We start from the raw sequence: 14,121 nt of genomic DNA on the forward strand, positions 1-14,121 counted from the left end.
GTTCCCATTCAGTAATGACGGTCGTTCCGCAAAAGGTCCGAGTATCCGGCACGTTGTTTCCAGTTGTCTCGCCGAAACGACATATGGAATTTGCAAATAGTATATCAAAAATAAAATATTAATAAAATTGGGGTGCAACACGAGGACTTCCCAGGAGGTCACCCATCCTAGTACTACTCTCGCCCAAGCACGCTTAACTTCGGAGTTCTGATGGGATCCGGTGCATTAGTGCTGGTATGATCGCACCCGTTTGCTTCTTGTTCGCTTTAATCTTTATGCACTCATTATCTTGCTCCCCTCCGTTAATTCTTTCAGATTTGAAAAAACGGTGTATGCAACTTTCCTCCCTTGGTAACCGTGCACAAGCTCCCAGGTGAGCGGAGTTATTCCTTTCTAGATCTGCCGCATCCCCGGATAAATGTAGTAATATCGCGGGGCCCACAATGCACGACGAATGCCAAAAGCCCGGTTTTGCACCGTTCCCATTCAGTAATGACGGTCGTTCCGCAAATGGTCCGAGTATCCGGCACGTTGTTTCCAGTTGTCTCGCCGAAACGACATATGGAATTTGCAAATAGTATATCAAAAATAAAATATTAATAAAATTGGGGTGCAACACGAGGACTTCCCAGGAGGTCACCCATCCTAGTACTACTCTCGCCCAAGCACGCTTAACTTCGGAGTTCTGATGGGATCCGGTGCATTAGTGCTGGTATGATCGCTCCCGTTTGCTTCTTGTTCGTTTTAATCTTTATGCACTCATTATCTTGCTCCCCTCCGTTAATTCTTTCAGATTTGAAAAAACGGTATATGCAACTTTCCTCCCTTGGTTACCGTGCACAAGCTCCCAGGTGAGCGGAGTTATTCCTTTCTAGATCTGCCGCATCCCCGGATAAATGTAGTAATATCGCGGGGCCCACAATGCACGACGAATGCCAAAAGCCCGGTTTTGCACCGTTCCCATTCAGTAATGACGGTCGTTCCGCAAATGGTGCGAGTATCCGGCACGTTGTTTCCAGTTGTCTCGCCGAAACGACATATGGAATTTGCAAATAGTATATCAAAAATAAAATATTAATAAAATTGTGGTGCAACACGAGGACTTCCCAGGAGGTCACCCATCCTAGTACTACTCTCGCCCAAGCACGCTTAACTTCGGAGTTCTGATGGGATCCGGTGCATTAGTGCTGGTATGATCGCACCCGTTTGTTTCTTGTTCGCTTTAATCTTTATGCACTCATTATCTTGCTCCCCTCCGTTAATTCTTTCAGATTTTAAAAAACGGTGTATGCAACTTTCCTCCCTTGGTGACCGTGCACAAGCTCCCAGGTGAGCGGAGTTATTCCTTTCTAGATCTGCCGCATCCCCGGATAAATGTAGTAATATCGCGGGGCCCACAATGCACGACGAATGCCAAAAGCCCGGTTTTGCACCGTTCCCATTCAGTAATGACGGTCGTTCCGCAAATGGTCCGAGTATCCGGCACGTTGTTTCCAGTTGTCTCGCCGAAACGACATATGGAATTTGCAAATAGTATATCAAAAATAAAATATTAATAAAATTGGGGTGCAACACGAGGACTTCCGAGGAGGTCACCCATCCTAGTACTACTCTCGCCCAAGCACGCTTAACTTCGGAGTTCTGATGGGATCCGGTGCATTAGTGCTGGTATGATCGCACCCGTTTGCTTCATGTTCGTTTTAATCTTTATGCACTCATTATCTTGCTCCCCTCCGTTAATTCTTTCAGATTTGAAAAAACGGTATATGCAACTTTCCTCCCTTGGTTACCGTGCACAAGCTCCCAGGTGAGCGGAGTTATTCCTTTCTAGATCTGCCGCATCCCCGGATAAATGTAGTAATATCGCGGGGCCCACAATGCACGACGAATGCCAAAAGCCCGGTTTTGCACCGTTCCCATTCAGTAATGACGGTCGTTCCGCAAATGGTCCGAGTATCCGGCACGTTGTTTCCAGTTGTCTCGCCGAAACGACATATGGAATTTGCAAATAGTATATCAAAAATAAAATATTAATAAAATTGGGGTGCAACACGAGGACTTCCCAGGAGGTCACCCATCCTAGTACTACTCTCGCCCAAGCACGCTTAACTTCGGAGTTCTGATGGGATCCGGTGCATTAGTGCTGGTATGATCGCACCCGTTTGTTTCTTGTTCGTTTTAATCTTTATGCACTCATTATCTTGCTCCCCTCCGTTAATTCTTTCAGATTTGAAAAAACGGTGTATGCAACTTTCCTCCCTTGGTAACCGTGCACAAGCTCCCAGGTGAGCGGAGTTATTCCTTTCTAGATCTGCCGCATCCCCGGATAAATGTAGTAATATCGCGGGGCCCACAATGCACGACGAATGCCAAAAGCCCGGTTTTGCACCGTTCCCATTCAGTAATGACGGTCGTTCCGCAAATGGTCCGAGTATCCGGCACGTTCAGTTGTCTCGCCGAAACGACATATGGAATTTGCAAATAGTATATCAAAAATAAAATATTAATAAAATTGGGGAGCAACACGAGGACATCCCAGGAGGTCACCCATCCTAGTACTACTCTCGCCCAAGCACGCTTAACTTCGGAGTTCTGATGGGATCCGGTGCATTAGTGCTGGTATGATCGCACCCGTTTGCTTCTTGTTCGTTTTAATCTTTATGCACTCATTATCTTGCTCCCCTCCATTAATTCTTTCAGATTTGAAAAAACGGTATATGCAACTTTCCTCCCTTGGTTACCGTGCACAACCTCCCAGGTGAGCGGAGTTATTCCTTTCAAGATCTGCCGCATCCCCGGATAAATGTAGTAATATCGCGGGGCCCACAATGCACGACGAATGCCAAAAGCCCGGTTTTGCACCGTTCCCATTCAGTAATGAAGGTCGTTCCGCAAATGGTGCGAGTATCCGGCACGTTGTTTCCAGTTGTCTCGCCGAAACGACATATGGAATTTGCAAATAGTATATCAAAAATAAAATATTAATAAAATTGGGGTGCAACACGAGGACTTCCCAGGAGGTCAACCATCCTAGTACTACTCTCGCCCAAGCACGCTTAACTTCGGAGTTCTGATGGGATCCGGTGCATTAGTGCTGGTATGATCGCACCCGTTTGCTTCTTGTTCGCTTTAATCTTTATGCACTCATTATCTTGCTCCCCTCCGTTAATTCTTTCAGATTTGAAAAAACGGTGTATGCAACTTTCCTCCCTTGGTGACCGTGCACAAGCTCCCAGGTGAGCGGAGTTATTCCTTTCTAGATCTGCCGCATCCCCGGATAAATGTAGTAATATCGCGGGGCCCACAATGCACGACGAATGCCAAAAGCCCGGTTTTGCACCGTTCCCATTCAGTAATGACGGTCGTTCCGCAAATGGTCCGAGTATCCGGCACGTTGTTTCCAGTTGTCTCGCCGAAACGACATATGGAATTTGCAAATAGTATATCAAAAATAAAATATTAATAAAATTGGGGTGCAACACGAGGACTTCCCAGGAGGTCACCCATTCTAGTACTACTCTCGCCCAAGCACGCTTAATTTCGGAGTTCTGATGGGATCCGGTGCATTAGTGCTGGTATGATCGCACCCGTTTTCCTCTTGTTCGCTTTAATCTTTATACACTCACTATCTTGCTCCCCTCCATTAATTCTTTCAGACTTGAAAAAACGGTGTATGCAACTTTCCTCCCTTGGTAACCGTGCACAAGCTCCCAGGTGAGCTGAGTTATTCCTTTCTAGATCTGCCGCATCCCCGGATAAATGTAGTAATATCGCGGGGCCCACAATGCACGACGAATGCCAAAAGCCCGGTTTTGCACCGTTCCCATTCAGTAATGACGGTCGTTCCGCAAATGGTCCGAGTATCCGGCACGTTGTTTCCAGTTGTCTCGCCGAAACGACATATGGAATTTGCAAATAGTATATCAAAAATAAAATATTAATAAAATTGGGGTGCAACACGAGGACTTCCCAGGAGGTCACCCATTCTAGTACTACTCTCGCCCAAGCACGCTTAATTTCGGAGTTCTGATGGGATCCGGTGCATTAGTGCTGGTATGATCGCACCCGTTTTCCTCTTGTTCGCTTTAATCTTTATACACTCACTATCTTGCTCCACTCCATTAATTCTTTCAGACTTGAAAAAACGGTGTATGCAACTTTCCTCCCTTGGTAACCGTGCACAAGCTCCCAGGTGAGCGGAGTTATTCCTTTCTAGATCTGCCGCATCCCCGGATAAATGTAGTTATATCGCGGGGCCCACAATGCACGACGAATGCCAAAAGCCCGGTTTTGCACCGTTCCCATTCAGTAATGACGGTCGTTCCGCAAATGGTCCGAGTATCCGGCACGTTGTTTCCAGTTGTCTCGCCGAAACGACATATGGAATTTGCAAATAGTATATCAAAAATAAAATATTAATAAAATTGGGGTGCAACACGAGGACTTCCCAGGAGGTCACCCATCCTAGTACTACTCTCGCCCAAGCACGCTTAACTTCGGAGTTCTGATGGGATCCGGTGCATTAGTGCTGGTATGATCGCACCCGTTTGCTTCTTGTTCGTTTTAATCTTTATGCACTCATTATCTTGCTCCCCTCCGTTAATTCTTTCAGATTTGAAAAAACGGTGTATGCAACTTTCCTCCCTTGGTAACCGTGCACAAGCTCCCAGGTGAGCGGAGTTATTCCTTTCTAGATCTGCCGCATCCCCGGATAAATGTAGTAATATCGCGGGGCCCACAATGCACGACGAATGCCAAAAGCCCGGTTTTGCACCGTTCCCATTCAGTAATGACGGTCGTTCCGCAAATGGTCCGAGTATCCGGCACGTTGTTTCCAGTTGTCTCGCCGAAACGACATATGGAATTTGCAAATAGTATATCAAAAATAAAATATTAATAAAATTGGGGTGCAACACGAGGACTTCCCAGGAGGTCACCCATCCTAGTACTACTCTCGCCCAAGCACGCTTAACTTCGGAGTTCTGATGGGATCCGGTGCATTAGTGCTGGTATGATCGCACCTGTTTGCTTCTTGTTCGCTTTAATCTTTATGCACTCATTATCTTGCTCCCCTCCGTTAATTCTTTCAGATTTGAAAAAACGGTGTATGCAACTTTCCTCCCTTGGTAACCGTGAACAAGCTCCCAGGTGAGCGGAGTTATTCCTTTCTAGATCTGCCGCATCCCCGGATAAATGTAGTAATATCGCGGGGCCCACAATGCACGACGAATGCCAAAAGCCCGGTTTTGCACCGTTCCCATTCAGTAATGACGGTCGTTCCGCAAATGGTCCGAGTATCCGGCACGTTGTTTCCAGTTGTCTCGCCGAAACGACATATGGAATTTGCAAATAGTATATCAAAAATAAAATATTAATAAAATTGGGGTGCAACACGAGGACTTCCCAGGAGGTCACCCATCCTAGTACTACTCTCGCCCAAGCACGCTTAACTTCGGAGTTCTGATGGGATCCGGTGCATTAGTGTTGGTATGATCGCACCCGTTTGCTTCTTGTTCGTTTTAATCTTTATGCACTCATTATCTTGCTCCCCTCCGTTAATTCTTTCAGATTTGAAAAAACGGTATATGCAACTTTCCTCCCTTGGTTACCGTGCACAAGCTCCCAGGTGAGCGGAGTTATTCCTTTCTAGATCTGCCGCATCCCCGGATAAATGTAGTAATATCGCGGGGCCCACAATGCACGACGAATGCCAAAAGCCCGGTTTTGCACCGTTCCCATTCAGTAATGACGGTCGTTCCGCAAATGGTCCGAGTATCCGGCACGTTGTTTCCAGTTGTCTCGCCGAAACGACATATGGAATTTGCAAATAGTATATCAAAAATAAAATATTAATAAAATTGGGGTGCAACACGAGGACTTCCCAGGAGGTCACCCATCCTAATACTACTCTCGCCCAAGCACGCTTAATTTCGGAGTTCTGATGGGATACGGTGCATTAGTGCTGGTATGATCGCACCCGTTTTCTTCTTGTTCGCTTTAATCTTTATGCACTCACTATCTTGCTCCCCTCCATTAATTCTTTCAGACTTGAAAAAACGGTGTATGCAACTTTCCTCCCTTGGTTACCGTGCACAAGCTCCCAGGTGAGCGGAGTTATTCCTTTCTAGATCTGCCGCATCCCCGGATAAATGTAGTAATATCGCGGGGCCCACAATGCACGACGAATGCCAAAAGCCCGGTTTTGCACCGTTCCCATTCAGTAATGACAGTCGTTCCGCAAATGGTCCGAGTATCCGGCACGTTGTTTCCTGTTGTCTCGCCAAAACGACATATGGAATTTGCCAATAGTATATCAAAAATAAAATATTAATAAAATTGGGGTGCAACACGAGGACTTCCCAGGAGGTCACCCATCCTAGTACTACTCTCGCCCAAGCACGCTTAACTTCGGAGTTCTGATGGGATCCGGTGCATTAGTGCTGGTATGATCGCACCCGTTTGCTTCTTGTTCGCTTTAATCTTTATGCACTCACTATCTTGCTCCCCTCCATTAATTCTTTCAGACTTGAAAAAACGGTGTATGCAACTTTCCTCCCTTGGTAACCGTGCACAAGCTCCCAGGTGAGCGGAGTTATTTTTTTCTAGATCTGCCGCATCCCCGGATAAATGTAGTAATATCGCGGGGCCCACAATGCACGACGATTGCCAAAATCCCGCTTTTGCACCGTTCCCATTCAGTATTGATGGTCGTTCCGCAAATGGTCCGAGTATCCGGCACGTTGTTTCCAGTTGTCTCGCCGAAACGACATATGGAATTTGCAAATAGTATATCAAAAATAAAATATTAATAAAATTGGGGTGCAACACGAGGACTTCACAGGAGGTCACCCATCCTAGTACAACTCTCGCCCAAGCATGCTTAACTTCGGAGTTCTGATGGGATCCGGTGCATTAGTGCTGGTATGATCGCACCCGTTTGCTTCTTGTTCGCTTTAATCTTTATGCACTAATTATCTTGCTCCCCTCCGTTAATTCTTTCAGACTTGAAAAAACGGTGTATGCAACTTTCCTCCCTTGGTTACCGTGCACAAGCTCCCAGGTGAGCGGAGTTATTCCTTTCTAGATCTGCCGCATCCCCGGATAAATGTAGTAATATCGCGGGGCCCACAATGCACGACGAATGCCAAAAGCCCGGTTTTCCACCGTTCCCATTCAGTAATGACAGTCGTTCCGCAAATGGTCCAAGTATCCGGCACGTTGTTTCCTGTTGTCTCGCCGAAACGACATATGGAATTTGCAAATAGTATATCAATAATAAAATATTAATAAAATTGGGGTGCAACACGAGGACTTCCCAGGAGGTCACCCATCCTAGTACTACTCTCGCCCAAGCACGCTTAACTTCGGAGTTCTGATGGGATCCGGTGCATTAGTGCTGGTATGATCGCACCCGTTTTCTTCTTGTTCGCTTTAATCTTTATGCACTCACTATCTTGCTCCCCTCCATTAATTCTTTCAGATTTGAAAAAACGGTGTATGCAACTTTCCACCCTTGGTAACCGTGCACAAGCTCCCAGGTGAGCGGAGTTATTCCTTTCTAGATCTGCCGCATCCTCGGATAAATGTAGTAATATCACGGGGCCCACAATGCACGACGAATGCCAAAAGCCCAGTTTTGCACCGTTCCCATTCAGTAATGACGGTCGTGCCGCAAATGGTCCGAGTATCTCGCACGTTGTTTCCAGTTGTCTCGCCGAAACAACATATGGAATTTGCAAATAGTATATCAAAAATAAAATATTAATAAAATTGGGGTGCAACACGAGGACTTCCCAGGAGGTCACCCATCCTATTACTACTCTCGCCGAAGCACGCTTAACTTCGGAGTTCTGATGGGATCCGGTGCATTAGTGCTGGTATGATCGCACCCGTTTGCTTCTTGTTCGCTTTAATCTTTATGCACTAATTATCTTGCTCCCCTCCATTAATTCTTTCTGACTTGAAAAAACGGTGTATGCAACTTTCCTCCCTTGGTAACCGTGCACAAGCTCCCAGGTGAGCGGAGTTATTACTTTCTAGATCTGCCGCATCCCCGGATAAATGTAGTAATATCACGGGGCCCACAATGCACGACGAATGCCAAAAGCCCAGTTTTGCACCGTTCCCATTCAGTAATGATGGTCGTGCCGCAAATGGTCCGAGTATCCGGCACGTTGTTTCCAGTTGTCTCGCCGAAACGACATATGGAATTTGCAAATAGTATATCAAAAATAAAATATTAATAAAATTGGGGTGCAACACGAGGACTTCCCAGGAGGTCACCCATTCTAGTACTACTCTCGCCCAAGCACGCTTAATTTCGGAGTTCTGATGGGATCCGGTGCATTAGTGCTGGTATGATCGCACCCGTTTTCCTCTTGTTCGCTTTAATCTTTATACACTCACTATCTTGCTCCCCTCCATTAATTCTTTCAGACTTGAAAAAACGGTGTATGCAACTTTCCTCCCTTGGTAACCGTGCACAAGCTCCCAGGTGAGCGGAGTTATTCCTTTCTAGATCTGCCGCATCCCCGGATAAATGTAGTAATATCGCGGGGCCCACAATGCACGACGAATGCCAAAAGCCCGGTTTTGCACCGTTCCCATTCAGTAATGACGGTCGTTCCGCAAATGGTCCGACTATTCGGCACGTTGTTTCCAGTTGTCTCGCCGAAACGACATATGGAATTTGCAAATAGTATATCAAAAATAAAATATTAATAAAATTGGGGTGCAACACGAGGACTTCCCAGGAGGTCACCCATCCTAATACTACTCTCGCCCAAGCACGCTTAATTTCGGAGTTCTGATGGGATCCGGTGCATTAGTGCTGGTATGATCGCACCCGTTTTCTTCTTGTTCGCTTTAATCTTTATGCACTCACTATCTTGCTCCCCTCCATTAATTCTTTCAGACTTGAAAAAACGGTGTATGCAACTTTCCTCCCTTGGTAACCGTGCACAAGCTCCCAGGTGAGCTGAGTTATTCCTTTCTAGATCTGCCGCATCCCCGGATAAATGTAGTAATATCGCGGGGCCCACAATGCACGACGAATGCCAAAAGCCCGGTTTTGCACCGTTCCCATTCAGTAATGACGGTCGTTCCGCAAATGGTCCGAGTATCCGGCACGTTGTTTCCAGTTGTCTCGCCGAAACGACATATGGAATTTGCAAATAGTATATCAAAAATAAAATATTAATAAAATTGGGGTGCAACACGAGGACTTCCCAGGAGGTCACCCATTCTAGTACTACTCTCGCCCAAGCACGCTTAATTTCGGAGTTCTGATGGGATCCGGTGCATTAGTGCTGGTATGATCGCACCCGTTTTCCTCTTGTTCGCTTTAATCTTTATACACTCACTATCTTGCTCCCCTCCATTAATTCTTTCAGACTTGAAAAAACGGTGTATGCAACTTTCCTCCCTTGGTAACCGTGCACAAGCTCCCAGGTGAGCGGAGTTATTCCTTTCTAGATCTGCCGCATCCCCGGATAAATGTAGTAATATCGCGGGGCCCACAATGCACGACGAATGCAAAAAGCCCGGTTTTGCACCGTTCCCATTCAGTAATGACGGTCGTTCCGCAAATGGTCCGAGTATCCGGCACGTTGTTTCCAGTTGTCTCGCCGAAACGACATATGGAATTTGCAAATAGTATATCAAAAATAAAATATTAATAAAATTGGGGTGCAACACGAGGACTTCCCAGGAGGTCACCCATCCTAGTACTACTCTCGCCCAAGCACGCATAACTTCGGAGTTCTGATGGGATCCGGTGCATTAGTGCTGGTATGATCGCACCCGTTTGCTTCTTGTTCGTTTTAATCTTTATGCACTCATTATCTTGCTCCCCTCCGTTAATTCTTTCAGATTTGAAAAAACGGTGTATGCAACTTTCCTCCCTTGGTAACCGTGCACAAGCTCCCAGGTGAGCGGAGTTATTCCTTTCTAGATCTGCCGCATCCCCGGATAAATGTAGTAATATCGCGGGGCCCACAATGCACGACGAATGCCAAAAGCCCGGTTTTGCACCGTTCCCATTCAGTAATGACGGTCGTTCCGCAAATGGTCCGAGTATCCGGCACGTTGTTTCCAGTTGTCTCGCCGAAACGACATATGGAATTTGCAAATAGTATATCAAAAATAAAATATTAATAAAATTGGGGTGCAACACGAGGACTTCCCAGGAGGTCACCCATTCTAGTACTACTCTCGCCCAAGCACGCTTAATTTCGGAGTTCTGATGGGATCCGGTGCATTAGTGCTGGTATGATCGCACCCGTTTTCCTCTTGTTCGCTTTAATCTTTATACACTCACTATCTTGCTCCCCTCCATTAATTCTTTCAGACTTGAAAAAACGGTGTATGCAACTTTCCTCCCTTGGTAACCGTGCACAAGCTCCCAGGTGAGCTGAGTTATTCCTTTCTAGATCTGCCGCATCCCCGGATAAATGTAGTAATATCGCGGGGCCCACAATGCACGACGAATGCCAAAAGCCCGGTTTTGCACCGTTCCCATTCAGTAATGACGGTCGTTCCGCAAATGGTCCGAGTATCCGGCACGTTGTTTCCAGTTGTCTCGCCGAAACGACATATGGAATTTGCAAATAGTATATCAAAAATAAAATATTAATAAAATTGGGGTGCAACACGAGGACTTCCCAGGAGGTCACCCATTCTAGTACTACTCTCGCCCAAGCACGCTTAATTTCGGAGTTCTGATGGGATCCGGTGCATTAGTGCTGGTATGATCGCACCCGTTTTCCTCTTGTTCGCTTTAATCTTTATACACTCACTATCTTGCTCCCCTCCATTAATTCTTTCAGACTTGAAAAAACGGTGTATGCAACTTTCCTCCCTTGGTAACCGTGCACAAGCTCCCAGGTGAGCGGAGTTATTCCTTTCTAGATCTGCCGCATCCCCGGATAAATGTAGTAATATCGCGGGGCCCACAATGCACGACGAATGCCAAAAGCCCGGTTTTGCACCGTTCCCATTCAGTAATGACGGTCGTTCCGCAAATGGTCCGAGTATCCGGCACGTTGTTTCCAGTTGTCTCGCCGAAACGACATATGGAATTTGCAAATAGTATATCAAAAATAAAATATTAATAAAATTGGGGTGCAACACGAGGACTTCCCAGGAGGTCACCCATCCTAGTACTACTCTCGCCCAAGCACGCTTAACTTCGGAGTTCTGATGGGATCCGGTGCATTAGTGCTGGTATGATCGCACCCGTTTGCTTCTTGTTCGTTTTAATCTTTATGCACTCATTATCTTGCTCCCCTCCGTTAATTCTTTCAGATTTGAAAAAACGGTGTATGCAACTTTCCTCCCTTGGTAACCGTGCACAAGCTCCCAGGTGAGCGGAGTTATTCCTTTCTAGATCTGCCGCATCCCCGGATAAATGTAGTAATATCGCGGGGCCCACAATGCACGACGAATGCCAAAAGCCCGGTTTTGCACCGTTCCCATTCAGTAATGACGGTCGTTCCGCAAATGGTCCGAGTATCCGGCACGTTGTTTCCAGTTGTCTCGCCGAAACGACATATGGAATTTGCAAATAGTATATCAAAAATAAAATATTAATAAAATTGGGGTGCAACACGAGGACTTCCCAGGAGGTCACCCATCCTAGTACTACTCTCGCCCAAGCACGCTTAACTTCGGAGTTCTGATGGGATCCGGTGCATTAGTGCTGGTATGATCGCACCTGTTTGCTTCTTGTTCGCTTTAATCTTTATGCACTCATTATCTTGCTCCCCTCCGTTAATTCTTTCAGATTTGAAAAAACGGTGTATGCAACTTTCCTCCCTTGGTAACCGTGAACAAGCTCCCAGGTGAGCGGAGTTATTCCTTTCTAGATCTGCCGCATCCCCGGATAAATGTAGTAATATCGCGGGGCCCACAATGCACGACGAATGCCAAAAGCCCGGTTTTGCACCGTTCCCATTCAATAATGACGGTCGTTCCGCAAATGGTCCGAGTATCCGGCACGTTGTTTCCAGTTGTCTCGCCGAAACGACATATGGAATTTGCAAATAGTATATCAAAAATAAAATATTAATAAAATTGGGGTGCAACACGAGGACTTCCCAGGAGGTCACCCATCCTAGTACTACTCTCGCCCAAGCACGCTTAACTTCGGAGTTCTGATGGGATCCGGTGCATTAGTGTTGGTATGATCGCACCCGTTTGCTTCTTGTTCGTTTTAATCTTTATGCACTCATTATCTTGCTCCCCTCCGTTAATTCTTTCAGATTTGAAAAAACGGTATATGCAACTTTCCTCCCTTGGTTACCGTGCACAAGCTCCCAGGTGAGCGGAGTTATTCCTTTCTAGATCTGCCGCATCCCCGGATAAATGTAGTAATATCGCGGGGCCCACAATGCACGACGAATGCCAAAAGCCCGGTTTTGCACCGTTCCCATTCAGTAATGACGGTCGTTCCGCAAATGGTCCGAGTATCCGGCACGTTGTTTCCAGTTGTCTCGCCGAAACGACATATGGAATTTGCAAATAGTATATCAAAAATAAAATATTAATAAAATTGGGGTGCAACACGAGGACTTCCCAGGAGGTCACCCATCCTAATACTACTCTCGCCCAAGCACGCTTAATTTCGGAGTTCTGATGGGATACGGTGCATTAGTGCTGGTATGATCGCACCCGTTTTCTTCTTGTTCGCTTTAATCTTTATGCACTCACTATCTTGCTCCCCTCCATTAATTCTTTCAGATTTGAAAAAACGGTGTATGCAACTTTCCACCCTTGGTAACCGTGCACAAGCTCCCAGGTGAGCGGAGTTATTCCTTTCTAGATCTGCCGCATCCTCGGATAAATGTAGTAATATCACGGGGCCCACAATGCACGACGAATGCCAAAAGCCCAGTTTTGCACCGTTCCCATTCAGTAATGACGGTCGTGCCGCAAATGGTCCGAGTATCTCGCACGTTGTTTCCAGTTGTCTCGCCGAAACAACATATGGAATTTGCAAATAGTATATCAAAAATAAAATATTAATAAAATTGGGGTGCAACACGAGGACTTCCCAGGAGGTCACCCATCCTATTACTACTCTCGCCGAAGCACGCTTAACTTCGGAGTTCTGATGGGATCCGGTGCATTAGTGCTGGTATGATCGCACCCGTTTGCTTCTTGTTCGCTTTAATCTTTATGCACTAATTATCTTGCTCCCCTCCATTAATTCTTTCAGACTTGAAAAAACGGTGTATGCAACTTTCCTCCCTTGGTAACCGTGCACAAGCTCCCAGGTGAGCGGAGTTATTACTTTCTAGATCTGCCGCATCCCCGGATAAATGTAGTAATATCACGGGGCCCACAATGCACGACGAATGCCAAAAGCCCAGTTTTGCACCGTTCCCATTCAGTAATGATGGTCGTGCCGCAAATGGTCCGAGTATCTCGCACGTTGTTTCCAGTTGTCTCGCCGAAACGACATATGGAATTTGCAAATAGTATATCAAAAATAAAATATTAATAAAATTGGGGTGCAACACGAGGACTTCCCAGGAGGTCACCCATCCTATTACTACTCTCGCCCAAACACGCTTAACTTCGGAGTTCTGATGGGATCCGGTGCATTAGTGCTGGTATGATCGCACCCGTTTGCTTCTTGTTCGCTTTAATCTTTATGCACTCACTATCTTGCTCCCCTCCATTAATTCTTTCAGACTTGAAAAAACGGTGTATGCAACTTTCCTCCCTTGGTTACCGTGCACAAGCTCCCAGGTGAGCGGAGTTATTCCTTTCTAGATCTGCCGCATCCCCGGATAAATGTAGTAATATCGCGGAGCCCACAATGCACGACGAATGCCAAAAGCCCGGTTTTGCACCGTTCCCATTCAATAATGACAGTCGTTCCGCAAATGGTCCGAGTATCCAGCACGTTGTTTCCTGTTGTCACGCCGAAACGACATATGGAATTTGCCAATAGTATATCAAAAATAAAATATTAATAAAACTGGGGTGCAACACGAGGACTTCCCAGGAGGTCACCCATCCTAGTACTACTCTCGCCCAAGCACGCTTAACTTCGGAGTTCTGATGGGATCCGGTGCATTAGTGCTGGTATGATCGCACCCGTTTTCTTCTTGTTCG

General features: G+C 46.3%; 30 non-coding genes across 30 annotated transcripts; all 30 read right to left on the reverse strand.

Annotated features, from left to right (window-relative positions):
- Nucleotides 1-129: 129 nt before the first annotated feature.
- On the reverse strand, nucleotides 130-248 carry LOC148859875 (5S ribosomal RNA). Its single transcript, XR_016095403.1, has one exon. It is a non-coding gene; the product is annotated as a 5S ribosomal RNA (ribosomal RNA).
- Nucleotides 249-607: 359 nt separating this feature from the next.
- On the reverse strand, nucleotides 608-726 carry LOC148859876 (5S ribosomal RNA). Its single transcript, XR_016096098.1, has one exon. It is a non-coding gene; the product is annotated as a 5S ribosomal RNA (ribosomal RNA).
- A 359-nt stretch (nucleotides 727-1,085) lies between these two features.
- LOC148859877 (5S ribosomal RNA) lies at nucleotides 1,086-1,204 on the reverse strand. The gene has a single exon (XR_016096064.1). It is a non-coding gene; the product is annotated as a 5S ribosomal RNA (ribosomal RNA).
- Nucleotides 1,205-1,563: 359 nt separating this feature from the next.
- LOC148859878 (5S ribosomal RNA) lies at nucleotides 1,564-1,682 on the reverse strand. The gene has a single exon (XR_016096218.1). It is a non-coding gene; the product is annotated as a 5S ribosomal RNA (ribosomal RNA).
- Nucleotides 1,683-2,041: 359 nt separating this feature from the next.
- On the reverse strand, nucleotides 2,042-2,160 carry LOC148859879 (5S ribosomal RNA). Its single transcript, XR_016095404.1, has one exon. It is a non-coding gene; the product is annotated as a 5S ribosomal RNA (ribosomal RNA).
- A 354-nt stretch (nucleotides 2,161-2,514) lies between these two features.
- Nucleotides 2,515-2,633, reverse strand: LOC148859880 (5S ribosomal RNA). Its single transcript, XR_016097068.1, has one exon. It is a non-coding gene; the product is annotated as a 5S ribosomal RNA (ribosomal RNA).
- Nucleotides 2,634-2,992: 359 nt separating this feature from the next.
- Nucleotides 2,993-3,111, reverse strand: LOC148859881 (5S ribosomal RNA). Its single transcript, XR_016095834.1, has one exon. It is a non-coding gene; the product is annotated as a 5S ribosomal RNA (ribosomal RNA).
- Nucleotides 3,112-3,470: 359 nt separating this feature from the next.
- LOC148859882 (5S ribosomal RNA) lies at nucleotides 3,471-3,589 on the reverse strand. Its single transcript, XR_016096600.1, has one exon. It is a non-coding gene; the product is annotated as a 5S ribosomal RNA (ribosomal RNA).
- Nucleotides 3,590-3,948: 359 nt separating this feature from the next.
- On the reverse strand, nucleotides 3,949-4,067 carry LOC148859883 (5S ribosomal RNA). Its single transcript, XR_016096601.1, has one exon. It is a non-coding gene; the product is annotated as a 5S ribosomal RNA (ribosomal RNA).
- A 359-nt stretch (nucleotides 4,068-4,426) lies between these two features.
- On the reverse strand, nucleotides 4,427-4,545 carry LOC148859884 (5S ribosomal RNA). Its single transcript, XR_016095406.1, has one exon. It is a non-coding gene; the product is annotated as a 5S ribosomal RNA (ribosomal RNA).
- A 359-nt stretch (nucleotides 4,546-4,904) lies between these two features.
- LOC148859885 (5S ribosomal RNA) lies at nucleotides 4,905-5,023 on the reverse strand. The gene has a single exon (XR_016096011.1). It is a non-coding gene; the product is annotated as a 5S ribosomal RNA (ribosomal RNA).
- Nucleotides 5,024-5,382: 359 nt separating this feature from the next.
- On the reverse strand, nucleotides 5,383-5,501 carry LOC148859886 (5S ribosomal RNA). Its single transcript, XR_016096156.1, has one exon. It is a non-coding gene; the product is annotated as a 5S ribosomal RNA (ribosomal RNA).
- A 359-nt stretch (nucleotides 5,502-5,860) lies between these two features.
- On the reverse strand, nucleotides 5,861-5,979 carry LOC148859887 (5S ribosomal RNA). Its single transcript, XR_016098111.1, has one exon. It is a non-coding gene; the product is annotated as a 5S ribosomal RNA (ribosomal RNA).
- A 359-nt stretch (nucleotides 5,980-6,338) lies between these two features.
- On the reverse strand, nucleotides 6,339-6,457 carry LOC148859888 (5S ribosomal RNA). The gene has a single exon (XR_016095407.1). It is a non-coding gene; the product is annotated as a 5S ribosomal RNA (ribosomal RNA).
- A 359-nt stretch (nucleotides 6,458-6,816) lies between these two features.
- On the reverse strand, nucleotides 6,817-6,935 carry LOC148859889 (5S ribosomal RNA). Its single transcript, XR_016097110.1, has one exon. It is a non-coding gene; the product is annotated as a 5S ribosomal RNA (ribosomal RNA).
- Nucleotides 6,936-7,294: 359 nt separating this feature from the next.
- Nucleotides 7,295-7,413, reverse strand: LOC148859890 (5S ribosomal RNA). Its single transcript, XR_016095409.1, has one exon. It is a non-coding gene; the product is annotated as a 5S ribosomal RNA (ribosomal RNA).
- A 359-nt stretch (nucleotides 7,414-7,772) lies between these two features.
- Nucleotides 7,773-7,891, reverse strand: LOC148859891 (5S ribosomal RNA). The gene has a single exon (XR_016097638.1). It is a non-coding gene; the product is annotated as a 5S ribosomal RNA (ribosomal RNA).
- Nucleotides 7,892-8,250: 359 nt separating this feature from the next.
- LOC148859892 (5S ribosomal RNA) lies at nucleotides 8,251-8,369 on the reverse strand. The gene has a single exon (XR_016096602.1). It is a non-coding gene; the product is annotated as a 5S ribosomal RNA (ribosomal RNA).
- Nucleotides 8,370-8,728: 359 nt separating this feature from the next.
- On the reverse strand, nucleotides 8,729-8,847 carry LOC148859893 (5S ribosomal RNA). The gene has a single exon (XR_016096898.1). It is a non-coding gene; the product is annotated as a 5S ribosomal RNA (ribosomal RNA).
- Nucleotides 8,848-9,206: 359 nt separating this feature from the next.
- On the reverse strand, nucleotides 9,207-9,325 carry LOC148859894 (5S ribosomal RNA). Its single transcript, XR_016096603.1, has one exon. It is a non-coding gene; the product is annotated as a 5S ribosomal RNA (ribosomal RNA).
- A 359-nt stretch (nucleotides 9,326-9,684) lies between these two features.
- On the reverse strand, nucleotides 9,685-9,803 carry LOC148859895 (5S ribosomal RNA). Its single transcript, XR_016096480.1, has one exon. It is a non-coding gene; the product is annotated as a 5S ribosomal RNA (ribosomal RNA).
- A 359-nt stretch (nucleotides 9,804-10,162) lies between these two features.
- LOC148859896 (5S ribosomal RNA) lies at nucleotides 10,163-10,281 on the reverse strand. The gene has a single exon (XR_016096604.1). It is a non-coding gene; the product is annotated as a 5S ribosomal RNA (ribosomal RNA).
- Nucleotides 10,282-10,640: 359 nt separating this feature from the next.
- Nucleotides 10,641-10,759, reverse strand: LOC148859897 (5S ribosomal RNA). Its single transcript, XR_016096605.1, has one exon. It is a non-coding gene; the product is annotated as a 5S ribosomal RNA (ribosomal RNA).
- A 359-nt stretch (nucleotides 10,760-11,118) lies between these two features.
- LOC148859898 (5S ribosomal RNA) lies at nucleotides 11,119-11,237 on the reverse strand. The gene has a single exon (XR_016095410.1). It is a non-coding gene; the product is annotated as a 5S ribosomal RNA (ribosomal RNA).
- A 359-nt stretch (nucleotides 11,238-11,596) lies between these two features.
- LOC148859899 (5S ribosomal RNA) lies at nucleotides 11,597-11,715 on the reverse strand. Its single transcript, XR_016096012.1, has one exon. It is a non-coding gene; the product is annotated as a 5S ribosomal RNA (ribosomal RNA).
- A 359-nt stretch (nucleotides 11,716-12,074) lies between these two features.
- Nucleotides 12,075-12,193, reverse strand: LOC148859900 (5S ribosomal RNA). Its single transcript, XR_016096157.1, has one exon. It is a non-coding gene; the product is annotated as a 5S ribosomal RNA (ribosomal RNA).
- Nucleotides 12,194-12,552: 359 nt separating this feature from the next.
- On the reverse strand, nucleotides 12,553-12,671 carry LOC148859901 (5S ribosomal RNA). The gene has a single exon (XR_016098112.1). It is a non-coding gene; the product is annotated as a 5S ribosomal RNA (ribosomal RNA).
- A 359-nt stretch (nucleotides 12,672-13,030) lies between these two features.
- Nucleotides 13,031-13,149, reverse strand: LOC148859902 (5S ribosomal RNA). The gene has a single exon (XR_016097639.1). It is a non-coding gene; the product is annotated as a 5S ribosomal RNA (ribosomal RNA).
- Nucleotides 13,150-13,508: 359 nt separating this feature from the next.
- Nucleotides 13,509-13,627, reverse strand: LOC148859903 (5S ribosomal RNA). The gene has a single exon (XR_016096777.1). It is a non-coding gene; the product is annotated as a 5S ribosomal RNA (ribosomal RNA).
- A 359-nt stretch (nucleotides 13,628-13,986) lies between these two features.
- Nucleotides 13,987-14,105, reverse strand: LOC148859904 (5S ribosomal RNA). The gene has a single exon (XR_016095411.1). It is a non-coding gene; the product is annotated as a 5S ribosomal RNA (ribosomal RNA).
- Between the last annotated feature and the right edge of the window lie 16 nt (nucleotides 14,106-14,121).

This window comes from Nelumbo lutea, chromosome 4 (genome assembly GCF_056320005.1).
Source record: "Nelumbo lutea isolate HS-2025 chromosome 4, American lotus-T2T, whole genome shotgun sequence".
Classification (NCBI taxonomy): Eukaryota; Viridiplantae; Streptophyta; class Magnoliopsida; order Proteales; family Nelumbonaceae; genus Nelumbo; species Nelumbo lutea.